Genomic DNA, 19,501 nt, shown 5'->3' with positions numbered 1-19,501 from the left:
ACATGACATATCTCATTGGGCTGTGCCCCATCTACTGGAAGATCTGAGAACTGATACAACATATCCAATCAATGCCAAATTTGTGGCAGCAAATATGAACAAATAGCCTAAAAACACTACCATTGCTGCATTTTTAGTACTCACTTAAAAGAGATTTTAGGGGTGGATTTTATGCCTGGTCAGTACAGGCATTTAGGACTGGAAAAGAGAGACACTATTTTCTTAACTACGATATTCAGTGCTAGGCAAATAAACATACACCTAATTGCACGATTCTGATGAAGAGTCATACGGACTCGAAACGTTAACCCTGTCTTCCTCTCCACAGATGCTGTCAGACCTGCTGAATTTTTCCAGCAATTTTTGTTTTTGTTTCAGATTTCCAGCACCTGCAGTATTTTGCTTTTATGCACGATCCTAACATTTGATTTGCGCTATGCACTCAGGGGGTGAGAAATTGTGAACATTGGTACACTTTTTGGCCACTCCGCATGCCCTTAGCCAAAATAGTGCCCATATTGCACACACACTTGTGAGACAATTCACGCCAGATGCCATGTTGATGAGGGAATTCGTACACATGCAGTGAACGCCCACCAGAAACAGGCATTGATGACATTGATGCCGACAGTGCCATTTTACAGCTCAACACTCCAGCCAGCACCCTCCCTTACCTTACACAGCTGAACATACAAGTAGCAAATCTCCTTCAAAAGCCCAATTAGAAAGATCATCAGCTGATTATAAGTTAGTTGCTTAATTTCTTCTCCCTGTTGCTGTGATTCTACAGGTCTTTAGTGCATTCTGTCATTGTTTCAAGTTGCCAATGTTTACAGGGAGTGGTGTGGCAAGGGCTGGTTTCAAGGCTTCTCCACAGAACAGTTGCTCTGAGACTTGGGTGGGCTCAATTAGCCTCCCTCATAGAATACGACATTTTTATTTATTTATTCATTCACGGGATGCGGACTTCGCTGGCTGGGCCAGCATTTATTGCCCATTCCTAACTGCCCTTGAGAAGCTGGTGGTGAGCTGCCTTCTTGATGACTGGGAGAATAATTAGAGGGAACACAGAACAGGACAAACTGTCGGAAGAGAGTGGAGGAGGAGGAAAGAGGGCTCTCAGCAGGAGAACATATCTGCTTAAGGTGTTCAGAGAGCGATTCTCTGTCCTGAGCTACAGTTAGGAATGATGTCTGTGCTTCAGTAAGAATGTCCTCTTTGAAATCTGCCCACCTGTTTCAGCTACAACTACAGCCCCAGGGCAAGCGCTGCATTACCAGTGTCTGGGCGGTGACCATGGTGATAAACACGTATGCCTCATGATACACATCACTAACTCATTACCATAACCATTAACCCATTATTCTACACACCAGGGGCAGAATATTTCGCTTGTCGGGCAGCCACGCGCCCGACCCGAATGAACGTAAAATGACGCGCGATGATGTCAGGCGAGAGCCCAATGTCATCGCGCACTCGCACGATATTTCAGTCGGCGGGCACACGCGGGATTCGGCAGCGAACCCGCCGACAATTAAGTGGCCTATTAAGGCCATTAAAGTCATAATTAAAAGAAATTTTTCACTGCCCAGCCAACCTTAGAGTTGTCGGGCAGGCCAATTGGCCAGAGGACAATAGGCCAGGCGGCCTTTGGATTTTTTGCAAAACCTCCTCCACGGGTGGGATGAGGTTTCAATCAATGATTAAAAAAAATGTTTTCAAACTAATTTCTAACATGCCCCTGCTCATGGGACAGAGTCGCATGAGGGGATATGTTTTTAACATTTTAAAATTCTCTATTTCTTATTTTAAAGATCTTCAGCTGGCTGGAACTGGAGATATCTCACAGGTTCCATTGTTGTGTCCACTGATGCTTCTCCATGGTATAGTGTGCCATTTTTTGCACTCGTATTGTTTTGTGGGTGTTGCATGTCACCATTGCCACGTACTGGAAATGAAAACGATTCCATGCCCTCAACATCCATCTGGGGTGTGACCATAGGCAGTGGCTGATACAGGTCTCTGCCCGGCATCCTGGGGGCAGTGACAGTACCTTCACTCTGTGCCGGATGCATTTCAGCCAGCACAGCACAGCAAAGGGTGTTACCGGGCAACAAGGGCTATTCGCCACCGATCACATGATTCATGACTCGGGTCAGCAGATCACACGCATGTGCGCAGTATACATACAATGGGCAGCCATGCAGCCACACAATGGGAGGAATTCAATGGCCTCCCTGGGGCATGTTTGCAGGTGGGGGGTATTTACTTAGGCTAGGGGGTGCAGGGTGAGGACCCCAGTGCCTCCCCACCTCAGTCCCTATTAAGTCCGGGGCTGGAAGTCTCCTGAACAGCCTCCCCACCCCAATGCGAATTGAGGCCTTTAAGTGGGCCTCCACTGGTATTCAACCAGCAATGGGCAGTTGCCATGCAGGAAGGCCGATAAACAAATTCCCATTGGGTTTGTTTGCTGGCTCCTGGGGGGAGGATCCCTCGTCGCCTGGCACTCAGGCATCAGGGAGGGGGGCCCTGCTGAGAGCCACTCACCACCCCTTTCTTCCCTGTCTGAGGCACCAACCCCTTCATGCGACCAGCATTCCACTCGCATTCACCTGAGGCCCGGGTCCCTTGCTGACCCTGGGCTCCTGCTGAGTGCAGTTCCAGCAGCCATTGTTCCTCTGCTGGTGCTCACAGCAACGAGGAGATGCTGGCCTCTGATTAGCCAGCAGCTCTTTGAGGTGGGGGGGAGGGGGGGTGGGGGTGGGGATTTATTTCCGTCTCCAAGGTCCTTGATCCCAGGTAAGGCTTGCCACTGGCCACTTGAGCACCTGACTAGCCCTTAATACAGCAGGCCTTCCCCAAAGGAGACCACGTGGACTCTCGCTGTCTCTCCAGCCTGTGGGCAAGACTCCCGTTGCCAAAATTAAATTCGGCCCAAAATATGGCAGAGCAGACTATCTGGGTGCTGAACAATATCTCCACTGGCTGGATTTCTCAGGAGGAGCCCTCCAGTACTCGGTAGATCGGGTGGCATGATTCATGGGGGCTGCTGCATGCTGCACAACCACTCACCATGAGGGAACAGCCCTGGTCACCAGCTATACTGAGGAGCAGGAGCATAAGAAGGGGGAGGGAAAGGAAGGAAGGAGGCAACCTATACAACCCCTTTCTGCCTGAGCTGCCCATGAAGAGCTCCTCTGAGTGCGATACCAACAATCGCAGCCCGAATTCTCCATTCAACACTTACCGTCACAGCTTCCGCTTTGTCACAATGCCAAAATAAACGCCACCACAAAATAAACATGGCAAACCAAATTTATAAATTGAATCACGCCATATTGCACACACAAAAGTTAAATAACTTACCTTGTGAACTCCCTCAGTACTTGTCTTGAATGAGCCTCGGCCTGACCAAGGCCAGGGTTTTCTGGTCATTGGGCGGGGATCAGCGGGGGTGAGCAGGAGTGGCCACATAACAGGCCACCGCCCGCGATTGGGCCCCGACAATGATTTCATGTTGGCTGGGCCACCCAGCGTGAGTCAGAGGCTGAAATTCTCTGTGCTGCCTGGGTGGAGCGGGGGAGGGAGGAGGGCAAGTGCTGAAGTTCATTCATGCGTGCGGGTGTGGGCAGTAAAATCTCCCCGAGGCCTCAGGGAGCTGAAGATCTTTAAAATAGAAAATAAAGAATTTAAAAATGTTAAAAATGAGCAGGGACATGTTAGAAATTAGTTTGAAAATTTTTTTATTTTTTTTAAATCACTGATCTGAGCCTCATCCCGCCCGTGAATGAGATTTCGCAAAATATCCAAAGGCCGCCTGGCTGATTTGCCTACCTGCCAACCCTAAGGTTGGACAGGCAGCAAAAAATTTCCTTTAATTATGACTTTAATGGCCTTGATAAGCTGCTTAATTGTCGGCGGGCGCGCTGCTGACTCTCACCCGTGTGTGCCCACTGACTGAAATATCGTGCGAGTCCGCGATGACGTCAGGACACTCGCTCGACACCATCACATGTTATTTTACCCTCATTTGGGTCAGCACCCGCCTGCCCGACAAGCAAAATATTCTGCCCCAAGTGTGTAGAATAATGGGTTAATGGTTATAGTAATGAGTTAGTGATGTGTATCATGTTGTATCGCAGAATCACAGAATCATAGAATCTCACAGTGCAGAAGAGGCCCTTCGGCCCATCGAGTCTGCACCAACACGTGAGAAATACCTGACCTACCTACCTAATCCCATTTACCAGCACTTGGCCCATAGCCTTGAATGTTATGATGTGCCAAGTGCTCATCCAGGTACTTTTTAAAGGATGTGAGGCAACCCGCCTCCACCACCCTCCCAGGCAGTGCATTCCAGACCGTCTCCACCCCCTGGGTTAAAAAGTTTTTCCTCACATCCCCCCTAAACCTCCTGCCCCTCACCTTAAACTTATGTCCCCTCGTGACTGACCCTTCAATTAAGGGGAACAGCTGCTCCCTATCCACCCTGTCCATGCCCCTCATAATCTTGTACACCTCGATCAGGTCGCCCCTCAGTCTTCTCTGCTCCAACGAAAACAACCCCAGTCTATCCAACCTCTCTTCATAACTTAAATGTTTCATCCTAGGCAAAATCCTGGTGAATCTCCTCTGCACCCCCTCCAGTGCAATCACATCCTTCCTATAATGTGGCAACCAGAACTGCACACAGTACTCCAGCTGTGGCCTTACCAAGGTTCTACACAACTCCAACATGACCTCCCTACTCTTGTAATCTATGCCTTGATTGATAAAGGCAAGTGTCCCATATGCCTTTTTCACCACCCCACTAACATATCCCTCCACCTTCAGAGATCTATGAACACACATGCCAAGGTCCCTTTGTTCCTCAGAACTTCCTATTGTCATGCCGTTCATTGAATACTTCCTTGTCAAATTACTCCTTCCAAAGTGTATCACCTCACACTTTTCAGGGTTAAATTCCATCTGCCACTTATCTGCCCATTTGAGCATCCCGTCTATATCTTCCTGTAGCCCAAGACACTCAACCTCACTATTAGCCACCCGGCCAATCTTTGTGTCATCCGCAAACTTACTAATCCTACCCCCCACATAATCATCTATGTCGTTTATATAAATGACGAATAATAGGGGACCCAGCACAGATCCCTGTGGTACGCCACTGGACACTGGCTTCCAGTCACTAAAGCATCCTTCTGTCATCACCCTCTGTCTCCTACAACTAAGCCAATTTTGAATCCACCTTATCAAATTACCCTGTATCCCATGTGCATTTGCCTTCTTTATAAGTCTCCCATGTGGGACCTTGTCAAAGGCTTTGCTGAAATCCATATAGACTACATCAACTGCACTACCCTCACCTACACACCTGGTCACGTCCTCAAAAAATTCAATTAAATTTGTTAGGCATGACCTTCCTCTGACAAAGCCATGCTGACTATCCCTGATCAAACCTTGCCTCTCCAATTGGAAATAGATTCTCTCCTTCAGAACTTTCTCCAATAGTTTCCCTACCACTGACGTGAGACTCACTGGCCTGTAGTTCCCTGGCTTATCTCTACAACCCTTCTTAAATAGCGGAACCACATTAGCTGTTCTCCAGTCATTTGGCACCTCCCCCATGGCCAGAGCGGAATTAACAGTGACATCGGCAATCATGTGCAGGAGACTAAGAACAAATGGAATAGTCTGTCCAAGACAGCGATGTACTTACCTGGAAGCTTAGTATGTAGTATAGGAGGTTTTGAAGAAACATAGCGGAGTTAGACATAACTCATAAGTAGTGAGAAACCTTCTCAATCCAGAACAGGCCACAAGTTACCTAAAGAGAGATCCAAATAGTATTTAAAGTGGAAACCAAACCACAAACCATGGTAGCAGCGGTGGTGACACCAATCTAACAAAGGTTTAGTGCCATCGACAGAACGCCCATGGGGAAAATCAGAAGACTTACCTTAGTGAGAGGCACACTGAGAATCAGTCACGATGTCAGTGCCATTGGAGCACTCACTGCCCCTTCCATGGCCATTTGCAAACCTTAAAGGTCCACAGAGAGGCCAGCATTGGGAATTGTGGAAAAAGCAATTCCTGAGATATCATGCAGTGTCGGGTTTGCGTGCCAAAGAGCAGAAGCGTCAGGTTAGTACATTCCTGTATGCAGTGGGGTCCATTGCTGATGATGTCTTCCTGAGACAGGGGGTAGAAGAGACCTCAGCAGATTCTGAGACCCTCCAGAAAGTAGTCAATGCATACTTCAGCCCAAAACAGTACCTTGTAATCGAGCGAGCGTGATTTAATCAGAGATGCCAAAGGTCAGGGGAATCCATTTAATTTTTCCTTACAGACCTGTATAAGTTAGCCAGTTCTTGCGGGTATGGTGCACTGAAAGACGAATTTATTCGTGACTGCATTGTTGTTAGCGTCCAGGACGAAAGCTGCCAGATATTCTGCAGACAAAAGACGACCCAACACTCAAACAAGCGATTGAGTACGCTAGACAGGCCAAACTCAGGGAGCAAAATTGGGCCATACCCCTTGGAAATATCGAGTCTACAGGTGAGTCTGTTAGTTGAGTAGGCCCAAAGGCAGCAGCCCCGCCCACTCAAAAGCCCACCAAAATGGAGGAAAGTTCGGGAAACCCTGCAGCAGCCATTTTAAAGTGCCTATGTTGTAGGGCTAAAAAACAGGACAGAAGGCAAGATTGCCCAGAAGGGGCATTGACTGTTTCCAATGCTGAAAGACAGGACACTTCATGCAATTCTGTAAATCTGAATGCACGGTTAAAGGAAGAAAACAAGAGAATGGGCTGAATTTTTCCGTCAGCGAGCTGGGGGCAGGGCCCGCTTGCCGATGTGAAAATGACATGAGATGATGTCAGGTGGAACCCCCAACGTCATCCCGCCCCATTTAAATTTTCAGGAAGGCGGGGGGGGACAGCGAGATCAGCTGTGCGCCCACCGACCTGTCAATGGCCAATTGAGGCCATTGACAGGATAGTTAAAACAATTAAAGGTCCTGCCCATCTCACCTTAAGGTTGGCGGGTCGGCCAGGAGCCCTGGCAGCAAATAGAGAAAACATGAAACCTCATCCACCGGCGGGATGAGGTTTCATGTCGGTTTTTTCAAAATTTAATAAAGTTTTTGTGCACTTTATTAACATGTCCCATCTTGTGTGACATTGTCACATGAGGGGGACATGTTAATGATTTTTTTATTTTTCTATTTTTAAACTTTGAAAACCTTTCAGCGATCTCCCTGAGGCAGCACTTAGCCTCAGGGAGATGTTCGCTCTTTCGTGTGCATGTGTGAATGAGCTCACTCTCGCGTTTGGGGAATCCCCCCCCTAGCCCGCACAGGGAGCACATAGCGCTTCCCGTCGGGCAGCCCACTGGGTGGGCCTTAATTGGCCCGCCCACTCAAAATGGCGGCGGGACCCGTTTTGGTGGCGGTGACCGGCTGCCCGCCCGCCCGCCGCCGAGCCAGTGGGGCCCACCCGCCCATCAAAGGCAAAATTCTGCCCAATGTCTCTGAAAAGCAGACAATCCGGGAAACTGGGAATAAGGAAAGATATGAGAATACAGATTCCTGAGGAGAAGTGAAGGATCAAGAACAAAAATTTTGGTCAGTTGCTTTAGGAGTTAAAGGCTTTAAAACTGAGTTCAAACTTGTTACTGGTGCCGGTACTAAAGTACTAGCTAACCATCAAGAATTAAATTGAAAGGCCCAGGTGATATGGATCTTCAAGCTAAAGGTCAGATAACGGCCACCCTTAGCCATAAGGGGTGAGAGATCACCAAGACCCTCGATATCTTGCACAATCAAAGCATATCTTTGCTGAGCAGAAATGCATGTTTACAACTAGCTCTTCTGAAAAAGTAGACCAAGTGGTTTATTCATTGAGCAGTGCGCCATTTTTTATCACAGCAACACCATCCACTGAACCCCAGGAGGAGATTATAGATCTCTCAGTTCTTATCGTAGACAGGCTAGAAGAGGTGGAAATAGAAGGCACTGAAGGAGACAGTGACCATCTGCTACAGGGTCTTCTAGGCCAAGGTTGGCTCTTTCCTGGCAAAGGCTATAAGAAGGAGGCCATTGCAACAACAGCTGATCAGTTGGAGAGTGAGGTCCTAGAGATCATCACGTTCTTTGAAGCTGCTACCAAAGCATATGAAGTCTCTCTTCTCTTTTTTGAGGAGTCAAGTGTGTTTGCACCAAAGTGCTGAATTCGTATATTTGTCCCACTGAACACACCGATGGGGTGTATCGTATATTGCTGACTGACCATGGTAAGCTGTCTACGGAGAACAGCTCCCTGGACAGCTCACCGAGTGCTGCTAGAGTGAAGAGAGAGCCTATTAGTTTGTGTGAAGGTTAGTTGACGCCCACACTTTAATCTCATCAGCAAGTTGTCCTTCCACTAAAGTTGTCCTTCAGTGCAGAGGCAGAGGCCAAAACTATGGTGCTTCTACAGCTGAAGAGTCTTATATATGAATTTCATCTAGATCCAGTCCTGGAGATTCATTCCATTGTTGAAGATGGTGTAGTCTTACCTTTTTATGTTGACACCATCATCCCATTGCCTACAGCAGTGCCACTCTGCACCAGATTTACAAACCACTCTCAGTCTTTTCAGTTCTGCATAAAGAGATTCAACCTATCCTTGAATGTTGCCAAAACAAATCTCATATTTGGTCAACCAATTATTTCACCTATATATGTTGAAGGAGAGACTCAGGGACCCAGGTTCAAATCCCACCACAGCAAATGGTGAGATTGGAATTCAATAAAATTCTGGAATTAAAAGTCTAATGATGACAATTAAACCATTGCCGATTGTTGTAAAAACCCATCTGGTTCACTAATGTCCTTTAGGGAAGGAAATCTGCCGTCCTTACCTGGCCTGACCTACATGTGACTCCAGACCCACAGCAATGTGGTTGACTCTTGACTGCCCTCTGAAATGGCCTAGCAAGTTACTCAGTTGTATCAAACCACTAAAATGTCTAAACTGAATGCACCTACACCATATAGACTGCAGCGGTTTGAGAAGGCAGCTCAGCACCATCTTCTCAAGGGCAATTAGGGATTGACAATAAATACTGGCCTAGCCAACGATGCCCGCATCCCATAAACAAATTTTTTTAAAGTGTTGAGCACTTCCCATACCCTGGCAGCCACTTCTCTCAAAAGGTCACCATTGATGAGACGATCCAACTCCAGATCAACTGCGCCAACTCAGTCTTCCACAAACTACGGCAGTGAGTGTTTGACAACAAAGACCTCCGCAAGTCAACAAAAGTCCAATTGTACAGAGCAGTTGTTGTCACCACACTCCTGTACGGCAGTGAGACCTGGACTGTGTATCAGTGACACAAAATAATGCTAGAGAAATTCCATTAGCAATATCTGTGCCACATCCTCCAGATTCAATGGAAGGACTGACGAACAAACATGAGCATCCTTCTTAAAGCCAGGTTGACAGGCGTTCAGGCAAACCTCCTGCAAAATCATTTATGATGGCTGAAAATCTTCTCCCTCATCAGGTCTTACTTCATCAACTCTCAAAGGACCAGTGTTCCACTGGATGACAAAGAAAACCCTTTAAAGACTTTCTGAAGCTCTCCTTGAATTGACATTAATGAAGCTTGCTACCAATCGTTCAAAAGGGTGACAACTTTTGCAACAAACTGCACCGTGCTTTGAGTCTAAACACCTTAATGATGAGGCAGAGCGGCAGCAGAGGAGGAAAGAAAAGGAAGCAAATCCTGCGCTCCGGCTCCCACTACCCCATGGAACATCCGGCCCATGATCCATGGCTCAAGAATTGGCCTGTTGAGTCACACAAAGACCATGGCAAAAACACGCAACCCTGAGTAAACGCCTTCTTCAAATCGAGGGACAACCAACAATGACAACAATCATGAGTGATAGACTTTTAGAATACAAAGGCTAGTGGAAGGGGCAGACACATGACAAATGAAATTTAATGGGGAGATGTGTGAATTGATACATATTGGCGGGTGAATCAGTAGAACCAATATAAAATAAAGGGTACAATTCTAAAGGGGTGCAGGAGCAGAGAGACCTCAGGGTATATGTGCACAAATCGTTGAAGGTGGCAGGGCAGGTTCAGAAAGCAGTTAAAAAGGCACATGGGATCCTGGATGTTATAAGCAGAGATATAGAGTACAAAAGCAAGGAAGTTATGATGAACCTCTATTAAACATTGGTTCGCCCTCAACTGGATCATTGTACCTAATTCTAAGCACTACACAAAGGAAGGATGTGAAGGCTTTAGAGGAGGTGCAGAAAAGATTTAGGTGAATGGTTCCAGGGATGAGGGACTTCAGTTACGTGGATAGATTGGAAAAGCTGAGGTTGTTTTCCTTGGGGAAGAGTAGGCTGAGAGGAGATTTAATAGACGTGTTCAACATCATGAGGGGTCTGGACAGAGTAGCTAGGGAGAAACTGTTCCCATTGGCAGAAGAGTTGGGAACCTGTGGACATTGATTTAAGGTGAATGGCAAATGACCCAATGGTGACATGAGGAAAAGCATTTTTACGCAGCAGGTGGTTAGGATCTGGAATGCACTACCTGAGAGTGTTGTGGAAGTAGATTTAATCATGGTTTCTAAAAGGGAATTAGATGAGCATCTAAAGAGAAAAGATTTTCGGGGCAGTGAAAGGGCGGGCAAGTGGGGCTAGTTGAGTTGCTCTTGAAGAGAGACAGCATTGAGACAATGGGCTGAATGGCGTCCTTCCATGTTGTAACCTTTCTGTGATTTTACGATTTGAAGTAAACCTATACCAAGCATTTCTCGGGCCCAGTCTTTTTCTCAAGATGCTTACATTCTGCTCTGATGTCACAAACAAAAAGATCTGCATCTCTAAATATAAATCACTTCGCTGGTTGGGCACTGCTAGAATTTGTAAAGTGGTATTTGGAATAATGCATGTTGAAATAGATTTATTTATACTTTGTTTAGATCTCAATTTTCCAACACACAGACTAAACCAGCAATCTATTGCCTAATTAAATCTAAAAGGTTAAACTGCTAAAAGATGTTACAATGGGTAGACATAATAAACAGTCCCTTTAATTAGGCGTGAGGCAGTAACATTGAAACAAACTTCTGTAAAAGAAAATGTACAGTTTAAAGGACCAAATAGTGCTGAAGACTTGAACATTAATTAAAAAAAAATGATCGGGCAGCAGGGTAGAGCTGCCTGTTGAAAATTCCTGCAGTGATTTTTAAACGTTTCTTTTTATTTTATGCTGTTCCAGAAAACGTCCATCCCATTGTACTAAATACATTAGGTCCCTTGCAATGTAGGCTGATGAGACGAAACAGCATGTTATTGAGCATTGCATTCTCTACTGTTCCTCTAGTTTATCCATGGGTCCCACAGGGAGCCTACAGCTTTCATCAGGACGCGAGGTAGCGTGAGAGTTTGCCATTTTTGAGCCAGGCTTTAATGCTTTCCTTCTTGGTTAAAAGTTGGAGTTTCCACATTGCTTCAACCAGCCAGGGCTTCATTAATATGATGTCAAGTTAACTCTGAATAGTTGAAGGGACAGTATCCCTTCGCCTTCTTATATTTGCACTGCCCCATTAGCTTTCTTTGAAGAAGCAATATACCTTCCACTAGCATAATTAAAGATAGAACACTACTAATAATTCAATTTTCTTGCTATCAATCAAACAAGTGAAAGGATATACAATAATCTAAGCTCATGGCACAACTTAAAGTAGGGCCATGACTCTGTGAAGTTCTTTGTCAAAAACCTTCCTCCTTTGTTCATCTAGTGTTAATCCTCTGTCCCTGCCACCTCGTTACCAACCTGCCAAACATTGGAAGCAATATTTTACTCAGTTACTCTTTCACAAGTTTGAAGGCCGCAGAAAATTGGGTTCACACTTGAAAAGGGTGGAGGAGTGGAACTAACTGGATAACTCTTTCAAAGACCTGGGCATGATAGGCTGAATGGTTTCCTTCTACACTGTAAAATTCTATGCTATTATGACCCATTTGATTTTCAGTGAGAAATGCCACTATTTTCCAAGCCTTTCTTTATAGCCATGGCTATAACCTTTCCATCGTACTAATGTCCTTCCTATAATGGGGTGTTTTGAACTGCAGTCCAACACTGGCAAACCGTGGATCTGCGCAAACTCTTGTTGTGTGGTGGGTCATACCACTGAAACCATCTCAGGAAGTGAGTTTGGATGCAAAATAAATAATGAATTAAATCTGTGTTAAATTTGCTTTGTCTGTATAATTGAAATAAAATGAGACGTTTTGTATTAATTTCCTGGCATGATTCCACACACAGTAAGTACTGTTGCACAGATGTTTGAGAAAGAAGGAAAGCTACAAGTTATTTCAACTTTCTCTCAAGTTTTGGGCCTTGACTTTTTTTATATAAAACCCCATCCTTTATCCTAATGGGACAGCCTGCTCCTTCAATATCTGTCGGTCCGACAACTTCCTTGTTAATTTATATTCATTTACTCAGGACGTTGTATTTTGTATGTCTAGAAGAAAGTTTATGCAAAATAATATTTGCTGAAAAAAATACCTTTTTCTAACGTTTTAGCTATCTATAATATTAGCCTGTCTTCCATGAAACCATGGACATGATTCTTTGGCCCAGCTGTGGTGTGCCTCCCCTCCGGCGGATGCGGAGAGCCATTTAAATCTCCATTCAGTTCGGCAGACCATAATATCTCACCAGGCAGGAGGGGCTGTAAAATCCTGACCCATCCTTGTCTTTTTTAACCTCATCTGTGTGACTATTTGAGAGGGGTACTTGTGCACTAAATCAAAATGTAATTAAACAATTGCCAAAACAAAAGACAGAACTCTGTGCGGAAACAGCTTCTTTGACAGTCAAAAATGGAAGCGTCTCCGCCACTCCTGTCTTCCTCTCAAATGTAGTTCCAACTAGGGTTTTTAAATATCACAACCCAGTATTTAATTGACACCATGAGCAGCTCAGTTTCTTTGCGCAACACTGAAATCATAGCAAAAGGTTATTCATCTTCTTAGGCCGTCGCTTGGGATTGGGACGAACTTGCTTCCACTCCTGTTCGATGGGTTCTGAGGTGGCTGGTAAGTCCGATGCACGATCTGCAGTCTCTGCCACACGTGGGGCAGACGGCGCATGAGTTGTTGGGGGAAGTTTGTGCGCTTTATCTGACGCCTCAACTTCACCTCTGCGTGTTCCTGTTGAAGTCTCTCAATGTGTCCAGTACATTCCCGAGTGAACCACCTCTCTTTTGGTCGCTCACAAGCCAGGGTCTCCCATGAGTCAGCAGGGATGTTTGATCTCTTCAGGGATGCTTTGAGGACATCCCTACAGCATTTTCACTGTCCTCCTGGGACACTCCTGTCGCAATTGAGTTTTGAGTAGAACAGATGCTTTGGAGTCTGGTCTCAGGCATAGGAGAATCATGTCCCTCCCAGCAGAGCTGATCTTGAGTGATAATGCGAGGCATGTTGGCTTGGGAGAGGACTCTGTTGTTGGACCGTCTTTCTTGCCCCTGGATTTGGAGGATCTTGCGAAGGCACCTCTGGTGGGACTGCTCCAGTGCTTTGAGGTGTCTGCAGGTTGTGCAAGTCTCTGAAGCACATAGGAGCACGGGGATCACTGCTGCCCAGTAAACCATGACCTTAGCCTCGGGTTTGAGATCGTGGCCCTCAAATACTCTTTAAATCAGTCGGCCAAAGACTGAGCTGACACATTGGAGGCGATGACAAATTTTGTCATCTGTGTCTGCGTTCATCGGGAGGAGGCTCCCAAGATGTGGAAAATGGTCCACATTTTCCAGGATCTCGCCATTGATCTTAATTGACGGGGTGATGTATTGTCCTGTGGAAGTTGGCTGGAAGAGGATCTTAGTTTTCCGGGTGTTTAGTGAAAGGCCCATTTTCTCATATGTTTTGGAAAAGGAGTCGACAGTGACCTGGAGCTCAGTTTCTGAGTGAGCACACACATTGATGACATCTGTATACTGAAGCTCAGTAACTGAGGTTGGAGCAATTTTGGCTTTGGATTGAAGGCGGCATGGGGTGAACAGTTTCCTATCTGTCCTGAAGATTATTTCATGCCTGTGGTTACTTTGCTGGAGATGAGGTACAATATTGCAGTGAGGAAAATGGAGAAGTGCTTTGGTGCAATGACACAAATTTGTTTGACCCCAATCTTCACCAAGATAGGGTCTGTGGTGGTTCTGTTGGTGAGGATCATGGCTTGCATGTCATTGTGGAATAGGCAGGGGATAGTGACAAATTTCTGAGGGCAACCAAATTTGAGCAGAATACTCTATAGTTAGTGTTTTATTTGCAATGTCTTCCCTGTAGCTAAGCCTGTTACATTTGTGCATATTCTTCTTTTATCAGAATTTATTGTAAATGACATGAATAATAATCTAAGCACATATAGGTAGATCGATAATATATGTTTTGTATATTGTTCCTTTCTCTTTCATATCTCCCTGTTTGTTTTTTCTGGAAGTTAGGTCTGGGATGGTAACACTTAAGTAAATTACTTCAAATTTTATGTTAAGAGAAATCCTGCTAACAAGCACAATTAAGTTCTGTATGTCTTTCTTGCAAGAACAAGAACATGTGTAACATCATATTGGCTAGTTCAATACCCAGCTGTTAGTATAAACACTATTTGGCTTCAGCATTAAATCTTGCTGGAATGCTTACCTCAGATTTGACTATTAAGAGATAATTCATGCATATATATTATTTCTTTTATTTTAACTGGTTTACATTTTCAGCACTAGGGATTATCCTCATTATTCTCAGTGCGCTCACAATAATATTTAATAGTTGGTCATCCACCAGCCTTTTGTCATTATTCGATTTTTCAAAGAAGCCACTCTGTATTCAGGGTTAAATACACCAGTTCTTGCCTCCACCCTCCCCTTTTAAAGGTAAACATTGCCTGCAGGCCTTCTATTTAGAAAGCTCTGCATGAGTGAACAAAGATAATGACAAGGATAGCACACCAACAGGCCTCCTGCAAGGCCATAATCCAGTGGACAGTACTAACAGGCAGATAGATGATTATTACAGCGTCTTCAGTTAGTGCAGCTCAGTGGGTCTAGCAGAAAGAGGAACAATACCGGCAGTTTAGTGAAAACTGGGAGACCGTTGAATTCAATTTTGGGCTTTGTGAGTTCTTGTATTCTAAAAGACAAAAGTGAAACCCTTAAGAGATCCACATTCATTAACATAACCAGTAATCCCAAAACATGAACCCATGATTCACCAGAATAGTAGCAGGGCTTAAAGGGTTAAATTATCAGAACAGTGTGCATAAGTTTGGTTTGTGTTTCTTGAGCTTAGAAGTTTGAGGAGTAATCTAATTGGGGGCTTACAATGATAAAACGATTCGACCTGGCAGATACAGAGAAACTATATCCTCTGTTGGAGGAGCTAAGAACTTAAAGCACAACCTCAAAATTAGAGGAAGGCTATTCAGCAGTGAAATCGGGAAGTACCTTTTCATACAAATACATGTGGAAAGCTGTAATTCTCATCCCAAAAAGCTGTGGATGTTGAAGTACCCTGCTTCAGACACCATGACATAGGCTTGGTAATCTTGAGTATATTAATAGCAAGTCTTTCTGAACAATTCATAACTCTACACATACATACAGTCGAGGGTTCAGGTGCGGAGCTGACTCCATCCTCGGTCTTTATACATCTCTGTCCATCTCTAGAATGACCCTGGCTCTGGCCGATGCGCCTTCTTGTATGGGCGGCACTGTACTCCGTCCCACATTAACCCTGTACGTACCAGACCCTACTACTACACCTCCCCCCAAGTCCTTATCCCATGGATATAGAGTTAGTTTAGTTTACTTCAAGTTTTACATTGTTATAAGTCTTGGGCATTTACCTTATTTTTACAACCTTAATGCTATTCCACCATTGTAACTATTACAGTATTAACATTAACAACATTCTTGCTACCCCACCCCCCCACTTCAAGTCCTTAAAGTTAGAGGTTCAGACGGTCTGGAGGCCTTACAACCTTTCCACACCTTGTTCACCGTTCTGTGGTGCAGGCTGGAAGTTGCCACGTGTGTACAGTAGGTTGGTGGGTCTACCAACTGTACCATCATCATAGTTGGAGGTAGAGGCTCCTCAGACATGTTTATCCTTCTCTGGTACCACTTCCACCGAAGGTGCTATGATAATCTCATGTGCGATAGGTTGGCCTAACCATTGGGGAATTTCCAGGACCTGGAATGATAATGGACAAACCTGCTCTGCAAAAGGAGAAGAAGATTGCGGGTGGAATCAGAGTCTGAACACTCTTTAGCATGTGAGGACTCAGGACCGTGCTGCTGTGTCTGGCTAACGACAGTGGTAGTCTTTAAATCTTCTGCCGTCTGCGGGAGATCTAGGTCTATGCAGGTATCCCTGATCCGAATAGAGAAAGGCTGATTCCGGACAAGGTACATCAGCTCCAAGATCTGTTTGTCACCATAACTCAGTGGTTCAGGGGTCATGCTGATGACTGGGAGTTGGACTCCCCCTACTCCATAAAGTGGATTGTCCGTTGTTCAAATCCAAAGGCCTTGAAGCCATGTCTCCTCGTCTGACAGCATTGTCATGTTAGCACCTGGATCAAAATTATTAGTTGACCATTTACTAGGCTGTCAGCATTCCAAAATAAAGAGCCACATTCTCTCTGATGTCACCCAAAAAGCATGGTTGTATGTCTTCAGGATTTTCGGTCTCGACCTGGTGGATTACCATTGGAATGTCTGTGCGGGGCTGGGGTTTTGACTTGTACAGGTTGCCAAAGTGTCCCTGTCTGTTGCAGGGGAAGCATTGGGCAGCGCTCGCAGGACCCTGATCTCTCCTGTGAGGGTGCTTCACACTGCAGCGCTGGCAAGGTCGCTCTGCTGGGCTGTTCAGGAATTACATTCCTTGACTTGGGTGGTCCCTGCTTTTCTGGGACCTGATCTGGTGGGCCGAGAGTTGGTTTCTGCCCCGAATAGTGTTCTCTCCCCTTAGGACGGCCTTGTGTTGTTCACGTAGCTCAGACACTCCAGCTAGCTGGATTGCCTTGTCTAGGGTAAGATCATCTTTAGGGGGTCAGAGAGTGAATCGTCTGCAAGACCCACCACAATTCTGCCTCGGATGAAGTTGAACTTTAAATCACCATATTCGTATCCCTCTGCCAACCTGTAGAGATAATTTATGAAGGACTTAATAGGTTCCCTGGACAGTTGGGCTCTCTTATTAAATTTGGCTCTCTCCAATATTTTATTGAATCTCAGGTTGAAATAAATTTAGAAGGATTTTTAAACATCATCAAATTTGGCAGATGACTCATCAATAGCTTGTCATGCAATGATGTAATCTGTAATTGGCCCAATTGAGTAAAGAAAGTGTATTGACTTGTTTTGCTTCTGATTTTTTATGTAGCAACCCTGTATCTTAAAAATCTTTTCCTTCAGAGAGTCCAATTCTGTGATTGGTTTGGGCCATGGATAAACCCCAGTGGAGCTGCAAGTGTGGAATTGTGATCCATCTTGAAGATTTTTAAAAGTGTGGGGACAGCTTTAAGGGATTACAGGTTTCCAAGATGGCGGACCGTTCACTGCCGAACAATGGATCTTCCCGTGCTTGCCGGTTTCTGGCGAGCTTTTCAAAATGGCAGCAGCGCACTTCTGCCAAAAGGAGAAGGGTCTGCAAATGGCTGCGTGGGCCGACCAGCTGCCGACTTAATTTAATCAATGATTTAACATTGCGAGTCAGAATGCGTAGAAAAGAACTGCAGGCTTGCTGTTTAGGAAATCAGATAGTTGCGAGGTACCCAAAGTAGACGAAATTAATTGTTAATTTAATATTTTTTCCTTTACCAAACTTGGGAACCAAGTGTTAAGACTCGGAGCCGGGGATCGGGATTTGCAACAGGTTTCTTTCAAATGGCACTTGTGACTGAATGAATGGAAAGGACTTTCTCAGGACTGGCTGGCCTGGGATTTTTTTAAAAATTCTCTCACCCTCACAGGCTGTGAGTTCTGTTTGCTGAAGCTGGACTTCCAAGGGAGATTCGGGCTTTCCAGTCTCTCCTCCCTCTGGAGCTTTTTCTTTCTGGTGGATGTTCTCCACATCTGTAGCTTCAGTTGGGAGTTTGTTTCGGTTCAGAATCCATTGAAAATGTCCTTTTCCTTTTTCCGCATTCTCGTGAGGATAATGATTTTTGATCCGGATGCTGCCACCATGAAGAATCCTGCTTTGGACACCAAAAAGTAGGCTTCGTAGTCTTGGGTATATTAACAGCAAGTCTTTATTAACAACTTATAACTATATGCATATATACAGTAGATGTTTCAGGTATGGAGCTGACTACATCCTAGGTCTTTACACATCTCCGTCCAACTCTAAACTGGCCCTGGCTCTGGGTCATGTGCCTTCTTACATCACTGTGTGGACAGTACTGTACTCAGTCCCACATTAATCCTGTATGTACCAGGCCGTGCTACCGCAGATATTGGGTCAATTTTTTAAAAATGTATTCGTTCTTGGGATGCGGGTATCGCTGGCTAGGCCAGCATTTATTGCCCATCCCTAATTGCCCTTGAGGGCATTTAAGGATCAACCACATTGCTGTGGGTCTGGAGTCACATGTAGGCCAACCAGGTAAGGGTGGGAGATTTCCTTCCCTAGAGGACGTTAGTGAACCAGATGGGTTTTTACAACAATGACAATGGTTTGATGGTCATCATTAGACTTTTACTTCCAGATTGTATTGAATTCAAATTCCACCATCTGGTGGGACTCAAACCCAGGTCCCCAGTGCATTGCCTTGGGACTCTGGATTACCAATCTAGTGACATTACCACTGCCCCACCGCCTCCCGCATTTTTCAATACTGAGATCACTAGGTGTTTTTCTATTAGGTTAGGGGTATGAAATGATATGGATCAAAGGTAGATGATGGAGTTAAGGTATAGATCTGCAACAATCTAACTGAATATTAGAACAGGTTCAAGGGGCTGAATTGTTTATTCCTGATGCTATGTTCCAGTGACCCATGTGAGACCTTGCTTTATACTATTTGGCTCACAAATTTCCCTACATGGCAACAGTGACTACAATTAATAAACTAGGTAATTAACTAGGAAGTGCTTGGGGATGTCCTGAAGCTATGAAAAATGTTGCATAAGGTAAGTTCTTTATTGCTTTTAATAGCTTCATTAAATGTTTTATTTAAAAGGCTTGTCTCAAAAGCTTCCAAATATCCAACAGGATATTTTAACCTTACATCAATCAAAAAAGAGTTTCAATCACCCCTGTGCCTTCTGAGCATGTGCAGAATTTCCCAGCCTGCAATGGATGCATCAACAGGAGTTGAAGGGTGTGTCCATTCAACCTGGGAGAATTTGAGGTTCTTTTCCCTCAAATAACTGAAAGAAATTGGAGGTTGTCTTTTCAAAACTTTTATTTCTGGTAA

Source organism: Cetorhinus maximus, chromosome 16, assembly GCF_964194155.1.
Source record: "Cetorhinus maximus chromosome 16, sCetMax3.hap1.1, whole genome shotgun sequence".
Classification (NCBI taxonomy): domain Eukaryota; kingdom Metazoa; phylum Chordata; class Chondrichthyes; order Lamniformes; family Cetorhinidae; genus Cetorhinus; species Cetorhinus maximus.
The sequence above is the reverse complement of the archived record's forward strand: the minus strand, read 5'-3'. Positions refer to the sequence as shown.